This window comes from Ursus maritimus, unplaced genomic scaffold, assembly GCF_017311325.1.
Source record: "Ursus maritimus isolate PB19 unplaced genomic scaffold, ASM1731132v1 scaffold_25, whole genome shotgun sequence".
Taxonomy (NCBI): Eukaryota; Metazoa; Chordata; class Mammalia; order Carnivora; family Ursidae; genus Ursus; species Ursus maritimus.
The window spans coordinates 34,707,119-34,734,629 of NW_024425008.1; positions in this window are offsets into that span (position 1 = coordinate 34,707,119).

Consider the following 27,511-nt stretch of genomic DNA (forward strand, 5'->3'; position numbering starts at 1 on the left):
TCCACTCAGCAGGTCCATGATCAAATTTAAATTGAAAATATTCTTCATGTTGATGTCTAATAGTTTCTGGGAACAATGTATAAAACGGGGAAATTTTTTCAAGTTACAATAACTTTGTAACTACAGTGATGAAAATATGTTGATTTCAAATGAGACAGATAGCTGATAATAAATAGCCCACATTTGATGGTTGAAAGCGTCCCACCTTATATTTTGAAATTAGTCCACTCGGGCTCTCTTTTTGTCCAAGTAATTGCTCAGCCCTTGTCATGTAGGAGTCAAGCTCCTTCTGTGACTCTTCCACCTTCAGCCTGACATCCAGGTTTGGTGAATCATCAGCTGAGTTTTTTAACACTGCAACTAATTTTATCATATTGATCTGCAAAGACAAAAAATTCTCAATACCTGGCCCAGCTGTTCAAGTCATAAATGAATAAATACATTCTTTAAGTAATAACTCTTATTTTCCCACTAGATATAAGAATATCCTATTTATTATATTGATATTTTCTAATATGCTCTAAATTATTTAAAATACAGATATAAAATGCAAAAGTAATATTTTATAGAACATTTCCAACCTCCAGGGCAATCCTTACCTCTCGTCCCCATTCTGCCACTGGCTACTCACTTTTAAAGACTAAATTCACTAAAAAGGAAATATTAAAGAGAGACCTGAACTTTCTCTTTGGCTTCTTGAATCTTTGTCTGAAGCCCAACCGTGAGAACACGTTGAAGTGACTCCCGGCTTGAAATATTCTGTACATCCATTTGTAAGGTATCTTCAGTTCTAGACACAAGCTCTTCATACATAGAGCCTTTGGCAATAAGATGCTGTTAAAACAAAGTGAGACCACAGTAAATAATCCGATTATATGTTAAACATTAGACTTAATCTCATCACGACATCAGAAAAAGTTAATTATTCATCCAAAATGAGGTAAATCTGTACTCCAAAAATGTTATTTTAAACATTCATTTTGAAACTTTATATTAGTACCGATTCTGAGAAACAAAGTCTTTTATAGATTATTCTTTATACAGTAAGCACGTTCATAAACTAAAGCCTGGAAGCAATACAATGCCAACAGACAGAAAATAAGTTGAGAGAATAGTAATAAACCTTAAAATGAAGTTGTTGTAAGTCAAATCAGTCGGAAGGAAACTCAATAAATGCTACTGGAGAAAATGACTATTGGAAAATAAATCTTTTTAAAACCATGCTTTCTACAACATACTAAAAATAAATTTCAGATGGATCAGAAAATTACATATAAAATAGGAAACCACGAAACAGAAGAAATTAACCATGAAAACCGATCTACTTCCTCTGGGTGTGAAGCGACCTTTTTAGGGGTAAGAGTAGGAACATAAACATAAAAATTTCCTATGTAAAATAAAATAAACAATTTAAAAGTCAACGACTTGGTAAAAATATGTGCCACACAAATGAAAAGAGCTTATAAATTCAATAAGAGAAGTACCAAGATCCCCCCCAAAATTCAGAAAACATAGGAACAGATAATTCACAGAAACAAATGGTTGATTAATACATAAAAGATAGCTCAACCTTACATGTAATTAAATAAGTACAAATTAAAATAATAACAAGGTACTGCTTTTCAGTTATCAAATCAGCAAAAAAAAATTAATTACAGTGCAAGGGTGGTGTGAGTATGAGAATATAGAAATTACATTGTTTAATATCAACTAAGAAAATGCTGATTGTATTTATCTTAGAGCAGTGGAATCATGGTGATTTTTATTTTCTTCTTTATACTTTTGTGCATTATTTAACTGTTATACACTGAGCACATTCAATTATAATTTCAATTTTTTTCTTTTTTTTTTTTCAATTTTTTTTTTCAATTTTTTTCTTTTTAATTATAAAAGTAACAAAAGCTCACATAAAAAAACTCAGGAATGGAAAGGTACAGAATGTAAAGAAAAAGCCTCTTTTCTTCCCCATTCCTCCCTTAGTTGTCATTCAAGTCAATCATTCACATACTCACTTTAAAAATACTTGGTTTGCATCTACTAGGCAACAGGAAATGTGCTAAGAGTGGGGCATAATGCAGGATCAACACAGAATTAGTTATCTGTATGTATATCCTTACACACATTTTTCTATGGCTATAAAAGCAGAAAGTATAAAAAGCAAATGTTTTATGCTCAACATCACTCATCATCAAGGAAATACAAATCAAAACTATGATGAAATACCACCTCACAACGGTCAGTATGGCTAGAATTAACACAAGAGACAACAGGTGTTGGCAAGAATGTGAAGAAAGGGGAACCGTCTTACACTGTTGGTGGGAATGCAAACTGGTGCAGCCACTCTAGAAAACAGTATGGAGGTTCCTTGAAAAGCCAAAAATAGAACTACCCTATGATCTACCAATTGTACAACTAGGTATTCACCCAAAGGATACAAAAATACGCATTCGAAGGGGTACATGCACCCCAATGTTTATAGTAGCATTATCAACAATAGCCAAACTATGGAAAGAACCCAAATGCCTACCAACTGATGAATAGATAAGGAAGACGTGGCGTATATATATACAATGGAATACTACTCGGCCATCAAAAAGAATGAAATCTTGCCCTTTGCAACAACATGGATGGAGCTACCGTATATTAGGCTAAGCACAATGAGTCAATCAGAGAAAGACAAATACCGCATGATGTCATTCATTTTTGGAATTTAAGAAACAAAATGGATGAACATTTGGGAGGGGGCCAAAAGAGAGAGGGGGGGAAACAAATTATAAGAGACTCTTAACTATAGAGAACAAACTGAGGGTTGACGGAGGAAGGTATGTGGGGGATGGGCTAGATGGGTGATGGGTATTAAGAAGGGCACTTGTGATGAGCACTGGATGTTATATGTAAATGATGAGCCGCTGAACTCACATCACCTGTACTGCTCAGCAATTTGCATTTCTTACTTCACCATATATCTTGCTCTAATAAAGAACTACTTCATTCCTTGTTAACATAAGTATATCCCAGCATGTCTGTATTTTTATTGTTTATAAAAGGCTTTAAAATACTGAATTTCTCATTCCTCATTCATTTCTTTCACTAAAAGAAATTCCAGATATAGCAAATAAATAAAAATAAAAATAAAAGCACTGACAGATGGCACAGGTAAATTTATATAATACTTTCAAAGCAATAAAAAAATACCATTCTTATAAACCATGAAAACACAAAATGCTATATATACACCTTTCAGAAAGGTGGATTTAAAAGAATTACATAAATATTCCTTTATTCCAGGAACTTTCCATCTTGTTATAATTTGTGACATGCTCCGTAAGTTTTATAGCTGAGCTGGAACTCAGTAAAAACCTCAACTGTAACTTCTTTCCCAGGAGAACTGAATGATATTAAAACACACTCTTGCCTCATTGCTTTTCAATGAGTTGACCTGCCAGAGAATAAAGACAGAAAGGTTTTTAACAACATCTGTCACCCTCCCTCCATCAAGGAAGGAAGGGAAAATGGTTTAATCAGTGGGTGAGCTTTCAAAGCATAGATCCTATAATCTCTTATACTCACACTGCACTGACCTATCTGACATATCCTAACTCATCTCCTCATTGACCTTGGAAACAAGAGACTATTTTAATCTCCATTGTGTAGCTGGGAAAGGTAGTTCAAGAATTGAGACTCATAAGGTATTATTAGTGGTGTCCTAATCGATCCTCTGTCTTCAAGCAAAATCTCAGCAAATGATCCAGGGATGACAATCCATGCAATTTTTAAAACTCTGAACAAAGAAAATTCAAACAGTAGTCCTATTACTATTTATATTTTTTAAAGATTTTATTTATTTATTTATTTAGAAATAGAGTGAGCGGGGGTGGGGGGCAGAGGCGGGTGGGGGAAGAGGGAGAAAGACTCTCAAGCAGACTCTCCACCGAGCTCGGAGCCTGATGCAGGGCTCCATCCCAGGCCCCTGAGATCATGACGTGCGCCGAAATCAAGAGTCAGACGCTCAATGAACTGAGCCACCCAGGCGCCCCGTTACTATTTACTTTAAAACCTTGTATTCCTCTTAATACATAAGTCCACAACCATGAAATCCATCCTTCTGGTACTTTCACGCTCATACCTGTAAAGCTTCTTCCATTGAGGCATCTACACCCTCTTCAGGTCTCAGAAGCTCCAAAAGGGATTCGGTCTCTGCCTCCCAGATTTCCATTTGTCCAATGAGGTTTTCAACCTCTTCAGCCATTTGAAGTTGCCCTGTGAATTCATTTTCTTTCTCATGTTCTTCCCCAGCCTATAACATTCAAAATTATCATTAAGATGATGGCAACATTTACATTATAAAATAATTTGCAGTTAAAAAAAAACTTATCTTTTTTTCCCCCTGAAGATGGCTAATTCAACATATTTTAGTAACTTAAAACCTAGTTTTTGGACAATGATGATAGCACTTTATGATCGTATTTATCACTTTAAAAAGTAAAAAATCTGTTCACATATATTTTCTTTTTTTTTTTTTTAAGATTTTGTTTATTTATTTGAGAGAGCAAGAGAGAGAGCGAGCACAAGCATGGAGAGGGGCAGACGCAGAGGGAGAAGCAGACTCCCCACTGCGCAGGGAGACCGACACGGGGCTCAATCCCACGACCCTGGGATCATGACCCAAGCCCAACGCAGATGCTTAACAGGCTGAGCCACCCAGGCCTCCCATGTTCACATATATTTTCTTAATGAGAGGATCATTCCTATCATTTAGTTACTATCATCTCCACTTTACAGATAAAAAGATTAAAGGTTAGAAAATTAGGGTAATGACTCTATAGACCTTTCTAAAACTCATATACAATTTAACTCAATACAACTCTGAGCAACAGCAGTTGTGCAACGTCACCAAGAAGAGATTCAGAATCCAGTTTCAACACAATTAAGCCATTTCCCCATTAATCATCTCTCAGTATCCTACAGGTTGTCATGCTGTAGCTTTACACCTTACACAATAGATACATTCTTAAAGTTGTTGTTAATCAGACCATATCGTAAATGTATCAGAGGAATATAGTATTCTGCATTCTTATATTCTAAAAGCATACTGTACGTTTTCAGATCTTTCAAGATTCTCTGAGCAGGTCTCCTTATGGTGGGAAATACTGGCACTCCATCATGGCAACTTGGCCAAAGCCGGTGAAAAGTTACTTTAAGTGAAGTTGGATCCACTATTATTGGAAGGAGGCACATTTCCCAAATCACAGGTATTATATTTTACATGTGTATGATTTTTTTTTTTGTTCCTTTTCCATAGTCTTATCTATAATCTAAAGTCATTCTCCAAATTATCCGACAAAACAAGAAATAAAGATTATATTGTCCCCCATCGTACACAAAGGAAGCAAGACCCAGGCCAGGGGCTACACCAAAGCTGGGTAATTCCTGAGCACAAGTCAGAAATCATCTGAAGAAAATATCAACCCCATTTCCACAGCTCAGAAGTCATGGCTGCTTCCGCGTGTCTGTGGAACTCCTTGGCGAGTGAGAGACACAGACTAGAACACTGAAAGCTCCTTCATGAAGGGATCCATTTAAGCAGTCTAGTGGAAAATGACCATATTTTAAATGTTATCCAATAATCACATTTACCACTGTTTCAACAATCTGGTTTTATCAAAAGAAAAATAGCCAAGTTGGGGCGCCTGGGTGGCTCAGTCAGCTAAGCATCCAACTCTTGACTTTGGCGCAGGTCGTGCTCAGGGTCACGAGGTCAAGCCCTGCATTGGGCTCCACACTGGGCGTGGAGCCTACTTAAAAAAATTTTTTTTAAATAGCCACGTTAATTCTCTATACAAGTGAAATACATAAAATATGACTATTTTACCTTTATATTCTGATTATGATTTTCAGGAAGTTCTACTGACATAGATGTTGAAAAATCAACAGTTGGTTTTCCTTCTTTAGATAGCTGAATATTTTCATAATTGTCAAAATTGGGCTGATCCTGTTTTTTTATAAGTGGCAGGTTCATCTCCTATAAAAAATGTCATGAAATTTAAAGCCCATATTTTTTATGTGAAGATATATTATTACCAACAATAACTGGACATAATATATTCAATATATTTCTGGGATTTATCACATAATAACAATGTTGTAAAGTATGAGAATTTCCCAAAAAACACCTCAGTCTCATATTATTAAGAATAAGAAACAGAATAATTTAATCATTTAATTTCAAAATTTATTAAAGGTCTGCTTTTATAAGGCACCGTGCTTATATATATATATAACTACAAAGCTATATAAAGCTCAGCGTATGTTCTCAAGGAACTTGGAATCAGTAGGTAAAAACACTTACGTTGTTCTTAATAGTAAATGAATTTCAACTAGAGAGCTATATATTACATGTCCACACAAAAACTTGTACATAAATGTCCATAGCAACATTATTCGTAATAGTCAGAAAGGTGGAAAGAAGCCAATGTGCATCAACTGATCAATGAATAAATGAAATGCTGGGTATCCATACAACAGACCATGATTTGCCAGAAAAAGGAAGTAAGTACTGATACTTGCTACAACAGACGAACCCTGCAAACATGATGCTAAGTTTAAAAAGGCGAGAAAAAGAAGACCAGATATTATACGATCCCATCTGTGTGAAATATCCAGAACAGGTAAATCTACAGAGACATAAAGTAGACTAGTGGCTGCTGGGGAGGCTGGGAGAAAGTGAGGAGCGACAGCTAATGGGTACAGAGTTTCTTCAGGAGGTGACAAAAATGTTCTAAACTTCCGGACGGTGATGGCTGCACAACTTGGAATATACTAAACATCACCGACTTACACCCTTTAAGTGAGTGAACTGTGTGCCATGGAAATGATATCTCAACGATGCTGTTACCAAAAAACAAAAACAAAACGAAAAAAACTTACAAGTTGAGTTTTTGTAATAAATTTTCTCCATCTTTTATTCAGCCTTCTCAGTTCTTTAGAAACAGATGATCCAACTTCATCAGTACTGACTTGAATTAGGAAATTCCCCACTTCATTTAAAGCAGTATGTTCCACATTCCACTGGGACAGTGTCTCGAAGGGGACCTACGCACCATAGAAGCCACACATTTTAATGACGTAACACTTGTCTTTCCATTACCTATAACAGATCTTTACTAAGGTTGGTTCTAAGCAAAAGCGAGTGTGAGATTCTTGTAGAGACTCTGAGCCTTTCCTTCCCTGTTGGACTAGCTCTTCATTCCTCATCACTAATTGGCAGGCACAGGTTGTCTGGCATCATTCCTGGTCCTGAACTTTCAGGAAGCCTCTGACGGCCTATCTTTCTAAGTGGTTAATGAACTTGGAGCAAAGGTTCTCAAACATTTATCAGTTCACAGTGCCCTAAATGTCTCAGTAATTGTTTCATGGATTCCCTAGACCAGAAGATTCCTCTTACAGGTCTTATTTTCAAGTCAGCCAGTCCAAACCACTTGGTAGTTACTTGCTGCACAGTGTCCAACAGACTGATGTCACTGTGTCTCCCTCACAATTTAAGTTATCTTGAAAGTCCTCTTTGGCAGCTCACGGCACCTCAGCACAGAGTTTGGGAATCGCAAGGCTTAATGTGTTATTTTTCTCAGTTACGTGAATTTTCGTAAAAGGTCTTTAGTGGATGGAGGTAGAGAGTATCATGCTAAGCAAGATAAGTCAGTCAAAGAAAGACAAACACCATATGATTTCACTCATATGTGGAATTTAAGAAACAAAACAAATGAGCTACGAGACAGAGAGAGAGAGAAACCAAGAAACAGACTCTTAACTGTAGAGAACAAACTGATGGCTACCAGAGGGGAGGTGAGCGGGGGATGGGTGAAATAGGGGATGGAGATTAAGGAGTGAACTTGTCCTGATGAGCACTGGATGCTATATGAAAGTGTTGAATCACTGTACTATACAACTGAAATTAATATTACATGATATATTAACCAACTAGAATTTAAATAAAAAATTTAAAAAAAAAGATCTTTAAACACAGAAGTGTTGAAAGCCAAAGATTTGCATTTCTAGCATCACCTCAGATGACAAGAAGAATAACTCACTAACCCCTCAAATATTCTTTTTGCATTCCTACACTTATCACAAATTTTACTTTCACAAAAACAGCTCATTTTCAGCTGAGTAACTTTAGTTTCTATTTGGGAAATATTTAATCTGAGAGGCTGTCTATATCCACTTGCAACATAAGAAAACAAATGAAAGAAAAACTATCTCAGAGAATAATCATAAAACAGATCATTACATGACTAGCAAATGAAAACAATAATAAATTACATTGAAATTTCTTCCATACCTCTCTACATACGTCTAAGGTATTTTCATTTCTTCCTCTAGAAACTCAGGGAGATTTTCATCCAAGTGGAAAAATAAAACTTTTTTAAACATCAATTTATTTTAAAGGTATCTATAAGCTATCAAATACTCCAAGTCTTTCATTTTCTTTCCAAAGAGAACTTAGCAATATATCTTTCAAAAGCTACACTCTGTGTGTGTGTGTGTGTGTGTGTGTGTGTGTGTGTGTGTGTGTGTAAAACCTATAATGAAAAGAAAACTTCCTTTCGGCAATTATATTAGAAAGAAACTAAACTCTTTCCAATACCTTGAAGAATTTTTCCAAGAGCTGTGCCTACTGTTCGCTGGCCTCTCACTTTTGGATTGAAAATGAGGATCTCCAAACAAAATGAAAAAAAAAGAAAGTAAAATTGAGGAGGTACCATTAGACTGAAAATACCTCTTTAATCTGTTCCTTCTTTGTCTCCTCAAAACAAGCCTTGAGTAAGCGAAGTTTTTCCACATAAGTAGCCCAACATGTCAGAACTTTTTGTAGAGTGGATTTCACATTATATATTTTTTTTCTATACATACAAATATTATATTCCACCGTGGTATATTCTTTGCTAATATCCTGATATTCTCCAGCTATAATTTTAACAAAACAAGAAAGTAATCTCAGAAAACAGTTTATTATTAATAAAAAATTACTGTTAAGAAAAATATTTGCATATTAATTGACAGTGGTAAAATAAATACACACTCTGACAATATTAAAAGTGAACGCAAGAATTGTCCAAAGAAAATACACTTGCAAAACCAATTCCTAAAACATTAAGGTATAAAGTAAGTGAAACAGATAAAATGTTGTACAGCTTTACCTAAACTCTTATGGATTTCTTCACATTTCTGAAAGGAAGCTTCAAGTTGAGCTAGGAACTCTTTTTCTTCAATAAATTTCTGAGGGGAAAAGGAAAAAAAATATACTGACAGTTTTCACTATTAAAAATGTGCCAAGATATCCAGATAGAGACATAAATATTGACAAAGCACTTAGGCATGAAAATTTCTTTAAGGCCTCAATACTGTATATTTGGGTAGAAAAGAAGGACAGGTCATGAAGAAAGACAGTTAAGACCTAGGAGACAGTATGAATTATACAGGTATGAAGACAATGCAGGCATGAGACCTGACAAGTTTCTCTCACTGCAGTGACATAGTTCTACAACGGTTTTCCTCCTGTGGGAAAAGGCAAGTTAAGTACAGAACTTTGAAAATCTCTTATTTCACATATTTATTAATGTTGAACAATTTACATCAGTTTCTCTAGTTTCACACATTTTATTAATATTGAATAATTTTTTATTAGACATTAGAGTATGTTACAAATAGACACCATCCATCACACAAAAACATTTGAGAAACTCCCATTAGTCAAATCGCCTGTCCTATGCAAGCAAATTCTGCTATGGAAAAATACAGAGTTAATTAAAAACTCCTATTTATTGTACATTGAATAGGCATCAATGGTATAATTACTTAAATGGAAAAATGAAAAATCAAAGAAAAAGAAAGAAAGATATTGAAACCTAGTCTAATTTAGAATGATGCCTCCTATTGGGGAATGTACAGTGTTTAAATCATTCATTGTAGATAAATCTCTCTTCATCGTGTTTTTCAATTTTTGCACTAAAATTTATAATCTTGGCTTTTTGTTTTCGGTCTCTCATTCCAAAGAGAGGGAAACAGAAAGAACGGTACGTCCTAACTGTAGAATGATGTTTCTGGGCTGCTTTTGTTTTAATTTACAAATTAACATGCTTATATTTAAATCATTGCAACGGTTTTTTTCCTATAAATTGCAAGAGCTAATAAACCCCCTCTCCAAAAAAAGCCTCAAGACAAAATGTACTGTCTTTCCCACTCTTACAACTTGAAAGGCTAAGATAAAATGTTCTAAGAAAAAATTAATTTTTGAATAAAACCCTGAATCTGAGTGGGAAAAAATATTAAACAAGTGAAAGTTGGAATTGTTAATGGAAATAACGTTGAAACATTTTCTATTATGTTAATTAGCCTGGCTAAGTGACTGCCCCCTGGTGAGATAAATAATACTGTTTCCTTTTTCTTCCTCCACCCAATGTCTGTTATTTGACTACCTGGGATTCTGTTCTCCAGGCAATTTTCAGCTAATGAAAGCTACCAAGAAAACTCATCTCAAAACCTGAAAAGGTGAAGGGAAATTGTGCCAAGGAAAAATGCAAACCCAGCTCCCAGACATGGAGAATACTTGTCTAAGACACAAAATAAAAGAGCTTACATGCCAGTCTTCCAGCAACAATTCCACAGATTCTTTGTTCCCATATTTGATGTTCCAAACATCCAACTTTAATTTCACTTCATCTAGCAAACCAAGAACTGAGCACTTATAGTAATGAAATTCTAGACGTGGAATGAATTTTTTCCCCAAAATGTTGTTGATTCTGGAAAATATTGCAGGTTTTAGAATTTAACTTAATATTATTGCCCGAATGCAAGATAATCTATTTGGCATTTCTAAAAATATTGAGCCTTTGGCTTTTTATTTTAAACACATGGAACTCAGATGTATCCTCAACCCTTCTTTTTTTTTAAGTAAGCTCTATTATGCCCACTGTGGGGCTTGAACTCGCGACCCTGAGATCAGGAGTCACGTGCTCTACCAACTAGGCCAGTTAGGTGCCCCAAATCTTCTTTTTTTAAAGAAAAAAAAAGAAAACGAACATTGTGGCTAAACATAAAACAACCATTTCTGAGATGAAATCATCTAATAGAACATTTTCTGAAGAAATGATTCCCCTATTGAAAAAAATCCTACAATAAAAATAAATGTTAATCTCCAAAATACTAAATTTACAAGCTTTTGTATAACTGAATCCAATTATAATTTCAACATCTATGTATTAAAACAGCTTTCATTATTAAGGCTAACACCCCTTTATTATTCTAGTAAGTTACTTATGAATGATGAGAAAAGAGGAGATGCTATGGACTACCATCAAATAATCTCTCTATAGTATTTTAGGATTTACAAAGTGCTTTCAGATACCCATTACACCCAGTATCCTATCATCATCCTGTATTTACAAATGACGATACACGCTCAGAAAGACAGTAACTTCATCAAAACTCAAGACACGGAGCTCAGTTTCTGACTCCACATCCGAACTTCGCCCACCAATGAGAGAGGAAGTATGGTTAGCATGATATAATGTGACTATTACGTAAAATGTGAAGGTACTGTTAATCAAGATTTCAAGAACACTGGGCAGAAATTATCTAAAAAGCTATCATTTTCTGGTCCCTGTGGCCTCATGTTAGTGCTTAAACATGAATGGTATGAGTGGTAGTGTTACAAACCGTCCTTTCATTTCCTCCAATTTCTTAGGTGGAACCAGGGGCAAATGTTGTTCGTCTCTATTTTCAAATGCCAGAAGAGTACTCCAATGACAATCACATTTATCCATCAGATTCTGAAAAGAAATTTAGCATGACATGAACCAGACTTCTTGCCAAACATTGGAACTGGGGGTTTGTTAATTTCATTTGCACTGCATCTTTTTCCAAAAAAAATCAGAAAGCCCTTACTTTTTTCTTTTTTAACTAAAACTTTGCGAATGAGTATTTTCATAAGCGCTTTAAACTGGAACATTTTACAGAGAGGCAGACCGTAGTTTCTTTGGTAAAAGCATTATCAAAGTCTTTTGTTTTCCGATTTCTTTTCCATTCCTTTGTGGGTTCACGTGCTATAAATGTCACATATCAAATTCCTTCATGCCATTTTACTGAGAACCCAATCTCTCACATTTTAAACCAGTCTCCTCCCTCCTTTTTGGTCAGGCTTCACAATTGCTTTAGAACTTACTAGACTCTACCTTGTGTTTCCACCTTGAACTCGCACAATGCCCACGAAGAAAGTGAAGGCATCTTGGGCTCCCAAAAATCCCCAAGGTAATCATTCCAAACCATCCTCAAATACCCATTATATTTCCTCCCCTTCTCCCTAGGACAAAGTCTTCCTCAAGAACAGTCCCTAACAAAGCATAGATTTTTCCATGTTTTTTATTTTCCAACCTTGATTAAAGTCATCTTCTCTTGTATGAGAGCCATGGCTTCGCAGTAATCCTGGGAAGCTGGCAAATCTTCGTCTATAAGCTCCTCTATCTCCTGGAGCCAGGCTTCGATTTGATGCAGCGGTGAGGGCAAGGCATGATTCAGTTCTGTTTTCCACACATCAATCTGAAAAAGAAAATCTGTGCTTCAGTAGACACTCCTCCAAAGTTTACTTCTTCAGGGGCGCCTGGGTGGCTCAGTCGGTTGAGCATCTGACTCTTGGTTTGGCTCAGGTCATCTCAGGGTTGTGAGATCAAGCCCAGTGGAGGGCTCCGCACTCAGTGCAGAGTTGGCTTGGGATTTTCTCGCCCTCTCCCTCTGCCCCTTCCCCCCCAAAATAAATAAATAAACCTCTTGCTTCCTCAGCCTTCCCACCACTCCCTGCACGTACAGGAGTCACACAAATGCCAACTACAGATTTCCCCAGACACTGACTGCACTCCCAAGGTGTTCACTCTTGCTGTCCCTTCCTCTTGGACTTTTTCCCCACTAAGCACCATTGGAACTCACTCCCACATTGATTGATTCATTCATTCATTCCGCAAAGATTTATTAATAACCTGTTGTGTTAAAAGCTGATAGAGCTATAAAAGGCTTCTGGAATGGAGAAGGGACATGTAGTGGTCACACCCCACAGAGTACATGCAGCAGTTACAGAGTACATGCAGCAGTAAGACATAAATTAGACGTACAAACGTGGGAATAGTGGGGCATTTTAAACATATGTGCTCAAAAATTTAAGAAGCAGGGGCGCCTGGGTGGCACAACGGTTAAGCGTCTGCCTTCGGCTCAGGGCGTGATCCCGGCGATCTGGGATCGAGCCCCACATCAGGCTCCTCTGCTATGAGCCTGCTTCTTCCTCTCCCACTCCCTCTGCTTGTGTTCCCTCTCTCACTGGCTGTCTCTATCTCTGTCAAATAAATAAATAAAATCTTTAAAAAAAAAAAATTTAAGAAGCAGAATAACATAGAACATCAATTTACACAACTTAAAAATACGTGAGCATATAAATAGAATATGTATTTTGCAAGAACATACAAAGCAAAAAGATACACATTAAGCACATTACAATAGTGGCCTAAGGAGAAAGGGAAATGGAAGGAGGGCATGGGTATAGAAAGAAAGAAACACAAATTAAACAAGTGCATAAAAGTAAGAGTAGGACTCTGCCCAGACCCATGTGCCAGAAAGGGAAAAGTAAGTTTAACACAACCATCCTCATCTGAGGGCCAATCTGATAAATACAAAAAAAAACACAACACAGGTCTTGCCTGAACCACCCTCGTAGGGGAAGCAAAGTAGATGGCTACAGTTAACTGTGGTCAGCGATATAACAGCGCCAGACAGAGGGGCCCAGGAAGACCCTGGAAGAACACTGATCACACAGTGATGCCCAGAATTCTTTTTTTCTTTTTTTTTAATTTTTAACTATTTTTTTGTTTTTCAAATTTTTATTTAAATTCCAGTTTGTTAATATTCAGTGTAATATCAGCTTCAGGTGTAGAATTCAGTGATTCATCACTTACATACAACACCCAGTGCTCATCACAAGTGCCCTCCTTAAGGCCCATCACCCCATCACCCCATTACCCCATCCCCCACCGACCTCCCCTCCAGCAATCCCATTTGTTCTGGATTCTTAAGAGTCTGTTTCCTGGTTTGTTTCCCTCTCTTGCCCCACCCCTCTCCAAGTACATCTGTTTTGTTTCCTAAATTCCTGAGGCAAGGGAAACAAAAGGAAAAATAAACTAAAGGGATTTAGATAAAAAGCTTCAAACTAAGAGGTAACCTTCAGACTGGGAGAAGATATTTGCAAATGACATATCAACTAAAGGGTTAGTATCTAAATACATAAGGAATTTATCAAACTCAACACACAAAAAAACAATAATCCAGTTAAAAAATGGGCAGAAGACATGAATAGACAGTTTTCCAAAGAACACATTCAGATGGTTAAGAAACACATGGAAAGACACTCAACATCACTCATCGTCAGGGAAATACAAATCAAAACCACAATGAGAGATCACCTCTCCAGTCAGAACGGCCAAAATTAACAACACAAGAAACAACAGATGTTGGCAAAGACGTGAAGAAAGGGGAACCCTCTTACACTGTTGGTGGGAACGTAAACTGGTGCAGCCACTCTGGAAAACAGTACAGAAGTCCCTCAATAAGTTAAAAATAGAGGGGCACCTGGGTGGCTCAGTCAGCTAAGCATCTGACTTTGGCTCAGGTCATGATCTCATGGTCCTCGTATCAAGCCCCATGTTGGGCCCCACACTCAGTGGGGAGTCTGGCTTGTCCCTGTGACCCTCCCCCCAACTCATGCTATCTCCCTCTCAAATAAATACATGAAATGTTTTTTTAAAAAGTTAAAAATAGAACTACCCTACGATCCAACAATTGCACTACTAGGTATTTACCCAAAAGATACAAACGTAGTGATCCAAAGGGGCACCTGTACCCCAATGTTCATAGCAGCAATGTCCATAATAGCCACACTATGGAAAGAGTCCAGATGTCCACTCACAGAAGAATGGATAAAGAAGATGTGGTACCTATGTGTGTGCGGGTGGGTGTGTATAATGGAATACTACTCAGCCATCAAAAAATTGAAATCTTGTCATTTGCAACAATGTGGATAGAACTAGATGGTATTATACTAAGCAAAATAAGTCAATCAGATAAAGACAATTATCATATGACCTCACTCATATGGGGAATTTAAGAAACAAAACAGAGGATCATAGGGGAAGAGAGGAAAAAATAAAACGAGACGAAATCGGAGAGGGAGACAAACCATAGCAGACTCTTAATCATAGGAAATAAACTGAGGGTTGCTAGAAGGGAGCAGGTTCAGGGGGATGGGGTAACTGGGTGATGGACATTAAGGAGGGCATGTGATGTAACGAGCACTGGGTGTTATATAAGATTGATGAATCACTGACTCTGCCCCTGAAACCAACAACACATATTAATTAACCAAATTTAAATACAAATTTTAAAAAAGAGTGTGGTTTTTTATCTGAACTCACACAGCTCTATTATGGTTTTTATGACATTCTCATTCCAAAGACACCCACCCCAAGATCAAGCACAAATTAAAATGTGTTTCACTCAAATGACTTCCTCTCATGAAAGCGTAAGTTTAAAAAGAAAAAGAAAAAGAAAGTAAGAGTTTTAAATCTGTATTTTTCTTTCCATTATAATTCTACTAAATGAATTGCCACTATTCTTAAAGTTAAATTTATTTTAAATAGAAGAAAGAAAAAGCAAAATTACATTTTTAAAAGAATAGGCTTATCTGATTCATCACTAATTGAAAAATATTTACTGAGTGCCACCATATGTGAGACAAGTATCAAAAAGAAACATATGAGCAAATACCCAAGTATAAAGATGTTAAACGAGAAAAAAGCTAGGTTTCTTTAAGGCAGTCAAATGTAACTATTCATAAACTAGAAGCACTAAATATAGTTTTCACATTGTTTTGCTCTTTTTATAGGTTTACTGAGGTATAACTGACAAAACTGGAAGATAGTTAAAGTGTAGATCATGGTGATTTAATACACATATACTTTATGGAAAGAGTCCCATTACCCAGTTAATCAACACATCCAATCACTTCACATATTGTTCTCTTTTTTGGTGGGAACATTTAAATTCAACTCTCTTACCAAATTTTAATGATTTAATACAGTGTTATCAAGTTAAGCCATCATGTGACCTTACCCAACTTACAGCTGAAAGTTTGTACCCTTTTACCAACTTCTATTCCCTCTACCCTCCATCCCTGACCACTTTTCTACCCACTGTTTCTATGAGTTGACTTTTTTTTTTTTAAGATTCCACATATAAGGAATATCATGTAGTATTTTCTTTGCTTTAGCTGCTTGCAAGTTTATCTTCTCAACAACATATGCAAAAGGCAACTCTACAATCTTAAATCATTAAGTATATGCGATTAAGCCTCCAGTTGGAAAAGAATGGAAAAAAATTTTCATTATTATGAATTTTTAATATGTTTTCATTATACCCAAGTTATTTGTGCGTTTGTTCAAGTAAAATAAGTCAGAAAGTTGATACATGTCTGAATTAAAGAGAGGCTAAGAACAATAGCTCTAATTCAACTGATGATCTTTTCACAACTGAAAGAAAGCTGTACACATTTTGGATGGAACAGAAAGTGTGCTTTCCACCTGGGAGCTGAACTCCATTCATGTAACGGTCAGAAGAGGAAAGACAGAAGATGATATTTACCTTTTATTTCTCTTCTTTCTCACTTACCATAGAAAAAACTGGCTCCATACTTTCTTAGTTTTGGAAATTACTTTTGTATTTGGATGAAAATTTGTATCTGGTCTGCCCTGATCTTGTCAGGTCAAAATAACATAATACTGCTATTCTGAATAGCTGGCTTAAAATGAAACCATTTACTGTGATGCTTTGAGGTAACTGTGTGCTCCAGCAACTGAATCAGAAACTGTCTAGATGGCGTTGACTTTTATAGACCTGATGACTTTAAAATTAATATGTCTCATTTGCCACACCAAGACAATGAGCTGCAGGATATCCAACTAAGGAATGGGTTTTCAAGCTATTATCCATTTGCGGAACTTACTCTTGCAAGATCGTTTTTTTAATGGTTTTCCTCGTTATTGTGGGCACTTTTTCCAAATCATACTCAATAAAATAAGGCCAGGTCTTTGTGGCCTGGAACAGCATGAACTCTACAGACAGTATCTTCTTCCTCTCCTTCCATTTTGTTAGCACTCGTAACCGAGAGCTCCTGCCCTTTGCAAGGGTCAGTTTCTAAAGCTGTGGTAAGAACACGAGCTGGGGACGCAAATGAGCCCTGCCACTTGATGGGAAGGTTTCTGGAGCTCTGCTAGTTCTCCTAAATTAGGTACTCGGAGAGGGTGGCTCTTTCAAGCTACCAGACTCTTCAACACCCTTCACAAATGATGTGAAAAATGTATTCTGAAAACAGGCTAGCACTCCTGACAGCCGAGAGACTTGAGCAGAGATCAAGAAACTTTTCCAGGGCCAAAGAGTATTTTTGACTTGCAGACCACAAAATCTCCGTTGCAACTCTGTAAATTCACCAAAAACCATTTAATTTATCCATTTAAAATGAATTAATTGTATGGTATATAAATTATACCTCAATAAAGATGTTTAAAAAAAAAAAAAGAATGAAGGTGGGGCGCCTGGGTGGCTAAGTGGGTTTAACATCTGCTCTTGTTTTTGGCTCAGCTCATGATCTCAGAATCATGAGATCAAGCCCCAGCTCCACACTCAGCAGAAAGTCTGCTTGAGATTCTCTCCATTTCCTTCTGCCCCTTACCCTGCAAGCTCGCTCTCTCTCCCTCTCTCTCTAAAATAAGTAAACCTTAAAAAAAAGAATATAAGTAAAACAAAGACATTCAGAAATCAAAGAAAACTAAGAGAATTTCTTTCCCCAGACCTGCATTATAAGTTTTAAAAAGTTTTTCAGGCTGAAGGGAAATAAGTTCAGATGGCAACTCAAGCCTCTAGAAAGGAATGAGGAACATTGGAAATGATAAATATCCAGATAAATATAAAAGACTGTTTCTTTCTTAATTTCTTTAAAATGTATGACTATTTTCAGCAAAGATTTAGAACATGCTCTCGGGGACTTTAAACCATATGTTTGTGAGATACACACACACACACACACACACACACACACACAAAGCAACTATAGCTTAAATAATGACAAATAAATGAACAACTGCAAGAAATCTACATTAAAAGTATGATAACTTAAAAGTTGTATAAGTAGACTGTAAAAAAATTTTTTTAAAGATTTTATTTATTTAAGGGAGGAGCAAAGAAGGAGAGGGAGCAGACTCCCCACTGAGCAGGGAGCCCGATATGGGGCTCGATCCCAGGACCTTGATATTATGACCTGAGCTGAAGGCAGATGCTTAACCGACTGAGCCACCCAGGTATCCCATAGACTATAAAAATTTTTAAATGTATATTGTGATCCCACTAGAAATCTGATAGAAGGGACTAGAGCCAAAAAGCCAATAGATAAATTAAAATGAAATTCTAAAAATATTAACATAATCTAAAGCAAGGCAGGAAAAGAATAGAGATACAAAACAGGGAATGAGCAGGAAAAAAAGAGTAAAATGGTATACCTAAATTGAATCATATCAATAATTCCATTAAATATTAACTGACTAAGCTCTCCAACTAAAAAGTAGAGATTATCATAATGGATGAGAAAGCAAGATCCAACCAGATGCTGTCTATCAGAGATCCACTTTAAAGATAAAGACTCAAATAGATTGAAACTAAATGAAGGAAAAAGATGTGTCACACAGTCAGCATAAGACTGGAATGATATCAGATTAAATAGACATCAAAAAAAAAAAAAAACCACCCCAGTATTATCAGAGATAAACAAGAATATTTCATAGCAATAAAAGTGTTATTCATCAGGGAGACATAACAATCATAAATGTACACAATAACAAAGTTTTAAAATACATGAAGCAAAATCCGACAGCGTCAAAGGAATGATGCTACTGATTTTAGTAGCCCTCTCAGCAATTGATAGAACAACTAAGCAAAATGTCCACTACGACACAGATAATCTGACACCATCAACCACCTTATCTCAACCGATATCTGTTGAATGCTGTATCAAAGGCACCTGGGTGGCTCAGTGGGTTGGGCGTTTGCCTTCAGCTTAGGTCATGATCCCAGGGTCCTGGGATCCAGCCCCACGTGGGGCTCCCTGTTCAGTGGGGTGCCTGCTTCTCCTTCTCCTCCCTGCTCCTGCTCTCTCTCATTATCTCTGTCTCTTTCTCCAGTAAATATATAAAATCTTAAAAAAAAAATGCACTACACCCTGGGTCATAACACAAATCCCAATAAACTGCAAACAACTGATATCATACAGATATATTCAGACGCACACACACATTCATCTTCACACATTCTCTCTAGGCTTGTCCCTAATCCCCTTCAAGCATCTATTAATACTGACACATGACACTGGTCCATGGGGAGATGAGGCTGCAGGTCAGTCAGTCAGAATATGGATAATCTACTGTGGCAACCCAAACATTGTTGGTAAATATAGAAACTTTGGAGAAACAGTTTCTCTAAGCAGAATGCTATAAATTCCTATTAAATATCAATCACTGCCCAAATGAGGCCATGGAGAAAATAAAAGAACACTCTCCCAAATTTCTAATGTAGCATCTACTCTTTTACAGAATTCCTCATGGAAGTCTCAAGTAGTCCTCCAACAAATAAAGCTGCCTCATGAAGATGTTCTTCCAATCAATGTAACACAGCAACCTGGTAGGTGAGGCCGTCCCAGGCTTCTCGCAACTGTAACCGATCTTCATTCAGCTCATCCAGATTCCTTCTGATCGGCAGGATGTCCAAAAAGGGCTTTTTTTCTTCATTGAATGACTCCAAAAAGGACAGCAGACTCTACAATCAGAAGAATATTTTAAAGACAGAAATTTTAGATCACTTTCTGAAATGTAATCCACTATGTTAAGGTCTCTAGCTGTGGGTTATGTTTAAATTTTTATGTAGATAAAGGTCAAATTCCCTGACTTCAGGACCCTCTCACTGCTCTGGCATCTTCGTCAGTGCACCCTGACGACGTACGTGCCATCACAGGAACAACGGGTCACAACGTGTGCCTCGAGTCGGTACTGCTGGATTTCTACTGAAGACAGTGGCAAGGTCACCCGGCTCAACAGGACAACTCATGATGCTACATGGAAACTGTGAGTCTGTTTGTCCTCCCCAAATATGTATTCACAACAAAATAAGAATGAGTGGAAGTGAGGACTATATGGCGGCAGTGATCACATGTAAACGTGCCCATGATTAATCGCACTTGGACCAGCTCTTCCCAAGCCATTTTATACAGACCTTAGAAAATACTTTGCCCCTGCCCTCAAAATATTTAACGAATAAAGCTTTCCTTGGTTCGTATTTGTGTGAAATATTAGTGTTTAAGAGTCGCCAATTCCACAAATACTATTTCAAACATTATTTATAATAATTGGCAGCATTTCAAGTGAAATTTTATGAGCTGGGGCGCCTGGCTCAGTTGGGAGAGCACACAACTCTTGATCTTGGGGTTATGAGTTCGAGGCCCATGTTTGGAGTAGAGCTTACTTTTAAAAATAAATAAATAAATAAAAATGTTTTAAAAGATTAAGTTTTACGAGCAAACCGAGGGATAATTATTGCAATTCTTTCTGATCATTAATCACATCATAAAGCCTTTTACTTAAGCAACTTGAACCTGTGGTATGTTACTAAATCAAGGACGGATGTGAGCGCAAAGCGCTTCTAGCGGCAGCTTAGCATCTTGTTAGTAAAAAAAACATCAGGCCAAGGGCGCCTGGGTGGCTCCATCGGTTAAGCACCTGCCTTCGGCTCAGGTCATGATCCCAGGGTTCTGGGATTGAGCCCCACGCTGGGCTCTGCAGTCAGCGGGGAGTCTGCTTCTCCCTCTCCCACTCCCCCTGCTTGTGTTCCCTCTCTTGCCGTCTCTCTCGCTCTGTCAAATAAATAAATAAAATCTTTTTTAAAAAGCCCACATCAGGCCAGAACAAAGGTGGAAGAAGTACAAGAGCCGATGCGGTTCAGACGGAAGGGAGATGAGCGCGTCCGTAACCCTTTCTTCCCTGATGCCTCTAAACCAAAAAGGACGCTGTTGCCGGGACGCGGACTGGCAGTGCCGCAAACGCCGGATTCGCCCAACGCCACGGATCGGAACGGGGCCTGGAGGTGCTGAGTGCTGTGCAGGCACAGGAGAGCACGTCCGCTTTCTTCAGGACGCAAGGCCGGTGGCGAGCCGACTTGCAGGGACGGCGGGGTCCGAGGAGCGGGCTGAAGGACCCTCGTCCTGGCTCCTGTGAGTCTCTTTCAAGACGGCGCCGGGAATAACCGCCTAACCCGGAGAAGCGCCAGGACACGAAGAGAGCCAGACTGCACTCCAGCCCCGCCTCGACCTCTCCGGAGCTATGCGACCTCAGACACTTGGTGCCTCAAGTCTTGTCTTCGTCTGGGAACTGGAACAGCAACAGCACACTAAGATGCTGGGACAGGTAAAATGCTTGTCGGCAAGGCGCCCCGTACAAAGCGAATGTTCAAATGTGGTGACAATAACAGGTGTCATTTTTCCTCCAAGGACACCTTGATGGAGGCCCCATCTTGGTGTAATTTGGGGTTGGCTTCATTTCTGATCTCCTGATCTTTTTTTTCATTCAATATTCATTCTGCTCTAGACTGGGGACTGGAACACTTTTACTGTAAGAGGGAGGATAGTAAATGTCCCAGGTCTGAGGGCCACTTGGTGTCTGTTGTCACTCCTCAACTCTGGGAAAGCAGCCACAAACAATACCTGGGTGGGCATGGCTCTATTCCGGTAACACGGGATTCACAAAAACTGGTGATGGGGCCCCCCGACCAGTGTGCCGCGCTTACTTTTCCAAGTGCCCGGAGGACCAGGCATCAGCACCCCTGGGCAGCCTGCTGGAGATGCAGAGTGTCAGGCCCCACCCCAGAACTACTGAATTAGAATCGCACTTCAACAAGATTGCCCGGGTCATTCACGTGCACGTCAGAATTTGAGAAGCACTGTCCTAGAACTCGATGCTAACACTTGGGGTTTGTTTAGCATTTAAATAATTACCCTGAAAGATGTTTTTTCCAAAAACATTCTACTCCTCCCTAACAGGAAGCTACAAATAAACTGCTGCTTAAAGTCATACTTACTTCATACTTTTTAGAGTAGGTCTCATTTTCTGAATCCTTTAGCACTTTCCGTAGTTTTTGCTCTTGCAGATTTAACCAGACCACAGCATCTTTCATCTTTNNCTAAAATTCACACACACACATTTAAAACTACCCTACATAGACTTGGAGCTTTTTTCTTTTAAACAATAAAATTAACAACTTCAAACATCAGTGAAATAATGCAATCATTACACATCAATGACTCATGGCGCCAAAAAGGAATTTTGTTTGTTCACATAACACCTTAAATTTTAAAATGGATTGAAACTAGCACCTGAACATGACGTGCTAAAGAGACAGAGCAAGCAAGACCCCCCTTTTTTTTTTTTGCTTATCCATTTCTACTATTCCTGAATTTTAGAGAACATTATTCTAAATTACTCATTTATAGGCATTTCAGAATACTGCTTTCCGATACATCTAAATACCAATGTTAATTGATTAATTGGTTAATTCAAGAGCTATTCACACCCAAATACACCGACATCAAAAATATCTTCAGCATTTTAAAGACCCTAAAAATAACGCTACTGAGGGTTTTGGGTTCGGCTATCCTGTGGATGTGAGCAACAATTATTTTTTCTTAGATTCTTGCTTGCTTACATTTGAAAGCAAAATTTACTGCCAGAGGATGAAGCCAAAGATGTTACATCTTATTTCCATTCTCCTTTAACCTTCATTTACTCTCCTCTTTCTATTAAGCAGGAGTGTTTTCTATGTATTTTTGCATCTGATTTCATGGACAGTTGAATTTTTCATTTTATTTTTTAATAAGAAAATTAATTAGGAAAGAGTAGCTCCCCAGCAGGTCAGAAGTAAGTGAACTGAATTATACGCCTGCATCCCAGCTTGAGTCTCTGTTCCAGAGTCAGCAACAATCTGGCGTGGTGCCTCACACGTAACAGTTGGAAAAATATTGGCCTGAATTTGTCACATAAAATGCAACAATATGACTGCATGTAAACATGTCGGAGGAAGTAGTTTAAATATATATTAAAATAATATTCAAAAACACTTTAGTAAATTCACACCACTTATTTATCTCCACAGCAGCAGAATATGCATTTACTTGCAGCTCAGTGACTTTTATGAAATTTGCACCCACGATATCTTGTGTACCTGGCCGAGAGTCAAACGAAAAAACTGAATAATTAAACGGCCATCTAATAGTGATTCAAGAGTACCTCAACAAACAACGATGAAGAGTAGGGCACACTGCTTGCATTTTTTTATAAATTATACAATCCCAGTTGTATATAGTCAAAGAACAGGTAAAATGGGTATATGCTAAAATTAGATTGCGGTGATGCTTGTACAGCTAAGTAAATACACCGAAACCCACGGAATTGTAAACTTTAAATGGTTTAATTTTATGGCATGTGGATTAGATCTCAAAAAAAGCTGTTAAAATAGACAAAAATTAGATAGCTCCAGAATTTTTCAAAAGCCTGCTAAACTTAATTTGTCTCTTTGTCACTTTTACGTAGTGCCTATGTAAACATTATTTTAGATAGTTTAGCAAAGTTTAATTATCACTTTTAACTTAAAAGTTTTTTAAAAACAGGCAAAACTCAACCACAGTGAAAGAAATCAGAATGCTGGTTGCCCAGGGCGGGGGGTAAGACAGGAAAGAGGCACAGTGGAACATTCTGGGAAACAGAAATGTGTTACATCATGACTGCTACACGGTTTACGTGGGTGCATGCATTTGTCAAAACTCAAAGAACTGCACTTTTAAGCTCTTTATGCAAATTATACCTCAGTTTTAAAAATTAAGCCATCAGTAGGGTACAACAAAAACGCGCTTGAGTCATACTTATAAGGACATACCTGAGCTTTCTCTCCAGCCTCAGCTGCATCCTTCGAATATTGTAGAAATTGTGCCACATAGGTCATGATTGACTTTTCGTCGGGATTGACAACATCCACATCTGTAAGAGGTGCCACACTATCAATCAGCTCTAGATGTGATGTACTGTAATGACCACACAAGAACAGGCTATGCCGTAAGACGGCCTGGAAACGAACCAAAGTAGTTAACTGGCCGCACAATCTCTGGTCGGCTGCCCTTACTCCAAGTCTGTGCGGTGCTCAGAGCTCAGATCCCGAGTCAAACAGAGCTGAGTTGAATCCTGCCAGTACTACACGCACAGCCTCAATGCCCACCTCGCATGCTGTCTGTATAAGGGAAAAAGTAGTCGGGGAGGGTGGAAAGGAGAAAATACAGCCTTCCTCCTTGCAGAGACTCCTCCAGGAGTGCAGACGGTAGGAACACACCGTGACTGGAATCCGTTCCTGTCACACTGGTCTCAGCAAGCATTCCCAAAAGCATCAGTTGTACGGCAGACTTACTCAAGACATCCACAAGATTTTATTTGTTCATTCGCGGAAAAAATATATTTACTGAGAGCCTTCTGTGGGCCACTCCTTGTGGTGCATTAACAACGTCCATGGTGAAATAAATTTGGAAAATGATGAATTAAACAAAGTAAAAATATTATAAATTCCTTAAATGCAGAACTTCCCCAGACATAATGAATTAGATCACAAAATCACAAAGAAGCGATCAACGTGCTACAGACAAAATGAACACGTAATTTTGGGATGTCTTTAGGTATGTTGCCAAAACAACCAGGAAGATACTGAAAAGGAAATCTTCTGTGTTTATGTAGCATTCAGTTAAAATAAATTCATCAAATATTTTTAGAGACCCACAAATGCAGGTCACAAGCAAGATAGGTGAGGCTGAGTTCTTGCCCTTGGGGGCCATACGTTTCAGCACTTTATTCATTCACCAAGGGGTTGCTAGACACTTGCGTAGAGGCCTTAAGATATTATCTGCCCTCAAGGAGCTTACTGTTAGGAGAAAAACAAACCACAAGCAAACACAACACACTATGCATGCTTTAGCAAATGTGTCTACTGGGCCCAGTGACTGTTCTAAACAGGCTGAAACATGAGTCTAATCCATATCCAAATAATAAAATTCAAGACGGTAAACATACAAAAGCTACCAATAAAGAGGTAGGGGTGCGGCTTCAATAAACGAGGCATCCCTATGAACTAAGTTATTCCTAAGGATGAAAAAAAGTGTTAAGTAGAAAAAAAAAGTATATCAAGAGATACATAGAATAATTAGACTGGCTAAACTAGATGTCTCTTGTTAAAAACTTAATTGTATATGAAGCTATGCATTGTGATTAAATGTTTTAATAAAATTGTCAAAAGATAATTCTCGTATTCAAATAGGACAATAGCATTTGACTTGCATAAATAATCATGATGTACTTCACATTTCAAGCTATTATCTACATTTAAAATGAACTATGGACAATCATTTATACAGCGGAAATTTGCCTTTTTATACTATTACATTATTTGCCTAATTATTTTCACATACTGAACTAGAGAAGATATTTTACACTGATAAAGATTTAGAGAATCACAAAGTGACAAAGTACTAAAAAAACAAAGAACAAAAAACCCAGTAATCAGAAAAGGGGATAGAACAAAACATGAGGAAAAACAAAGGAAAAAAGATAATGAAAGCCAAAAAGGAAAGAGAGACGACAAAGAAAGGAAGAAAAGGGAAGGAAGAAAAAACAAGGAGAGAAAAGTTAACAAGAAGAATTAATATCAAGCCACCTGAAACTAACATAATGACAAACCTAATATATAAAAATTTGGAATCGTGGGGCTAACTCTTAACTTAGAAACATCTCCTAATTCAACTGAGATCCAAGATGGCTAAGAACCAACAGCGCCAAGCACGGTTAGCTCCCAGACCTTAGCCTCTAATGCCATTCTCCAGCCAGCGCTCGGCGGAGAGAGGGGAGGGAATGTAAAGATGAGCCGGGTACATCCTGTAATGCCAGAAAATAAGGACGTGCTCGAAAACAACAAAGAAACACCCCATGGATGGGGATATGTCAAAGGAGCACAGGAGCTAGCTGAAAGAGCTCCCAGGGGCTAAAAAACTTCGAGCTTAAATCTTTTTTTAATTTGAGAAATAAAACAAAGTAGTATTAGATTACAACCCAAAGTATAAAATAAAATGTCCAAAAGCCCATACTGATATAAATCAATGGTTGGATAAATGAATAAATGCGGGAGAGAAGAGACATAGCTCCTGCAAAAGAATTGTAAATAATTTACATAGATAACCTGCCCTCGAGGAGAGTGAGCATAAGTCTCCTATGTGTGGGCTATGCAGAGAGACCTCCCTCCAAACAGGACAACACAGGAAGAAGGAAACAAAAAATAGCTGCACAAGGCAGAAACTGAACAAACACTAGCTCAGCCAGGTGATCGAGGTTAACATCACCAGTGACATAATGTTGACAGCATGGTCCCCTGATGCGATGTGCTAAGAATGGCACTTTACTACTCTGTGATCTTCCTCCGAAGAACGCATAACCCCAGTCTAATATGAGAAAAGACATTACACAAATTCCAGTAAAGGGGTCCTCCGTAATATACATGACAGGTAATCCTCAAAACTGTCAGAGCATCAAAACAAAATTCTCTAAGAAACTGTCACGGTCAGCAGCAGCCAAAAAAAGATGTGAAAACTAAATGTAAGGTAGAATCCTGAATGGAGTTCTGAAAAGAAAAAGAGCATCAGGGAAAAACTAAAGAACTGTGAATAAAATATAAAAATATTTCCATTTTGGTTCATTAATTACAACAGATGTAATGTACTAATATGTCAACAATAGGGAAAACCTCACGGAAACTTACTCGATCTTCTTCCCAATTTTTCTGTAAACCTAAAACTGCTCTAAAACGTAAGGTCTACTAAAAACAAATAGAATGAAGTCCTGATAAAAGCTGCCGCCCAGATAAGCTTTGAAAAGATTATGCTAAGGTAAAGAAGCTGGCCACAAAGACCATGTTTCTGTGAAACGTCCAGACTCGGCAAATCTACAGAAAGAGAAAGAACTAGTGGTTGCAAGGGCCCTGGATGTGTGTGTGTCTTCGAGGCTGGGAGAGGGGGGGAAAAATAAGGATGGATTGCTAATGGGATGGGCTTTATTTTTGGAATGATGAAAAGGTTCTAAAATTGATTATGATGATGGCTGCAAAATTTCACCGATACACTAAAAAACTATTGAATTGTACACTTAAATGGGTAAGTTGTATGGTATGTGAATTACATCACAATAAAGCTGTATAAAACCAAAAAAGTTAGGTGACAAAGCCCCAGTCACGTAGTAGTATGTTGGAGCCA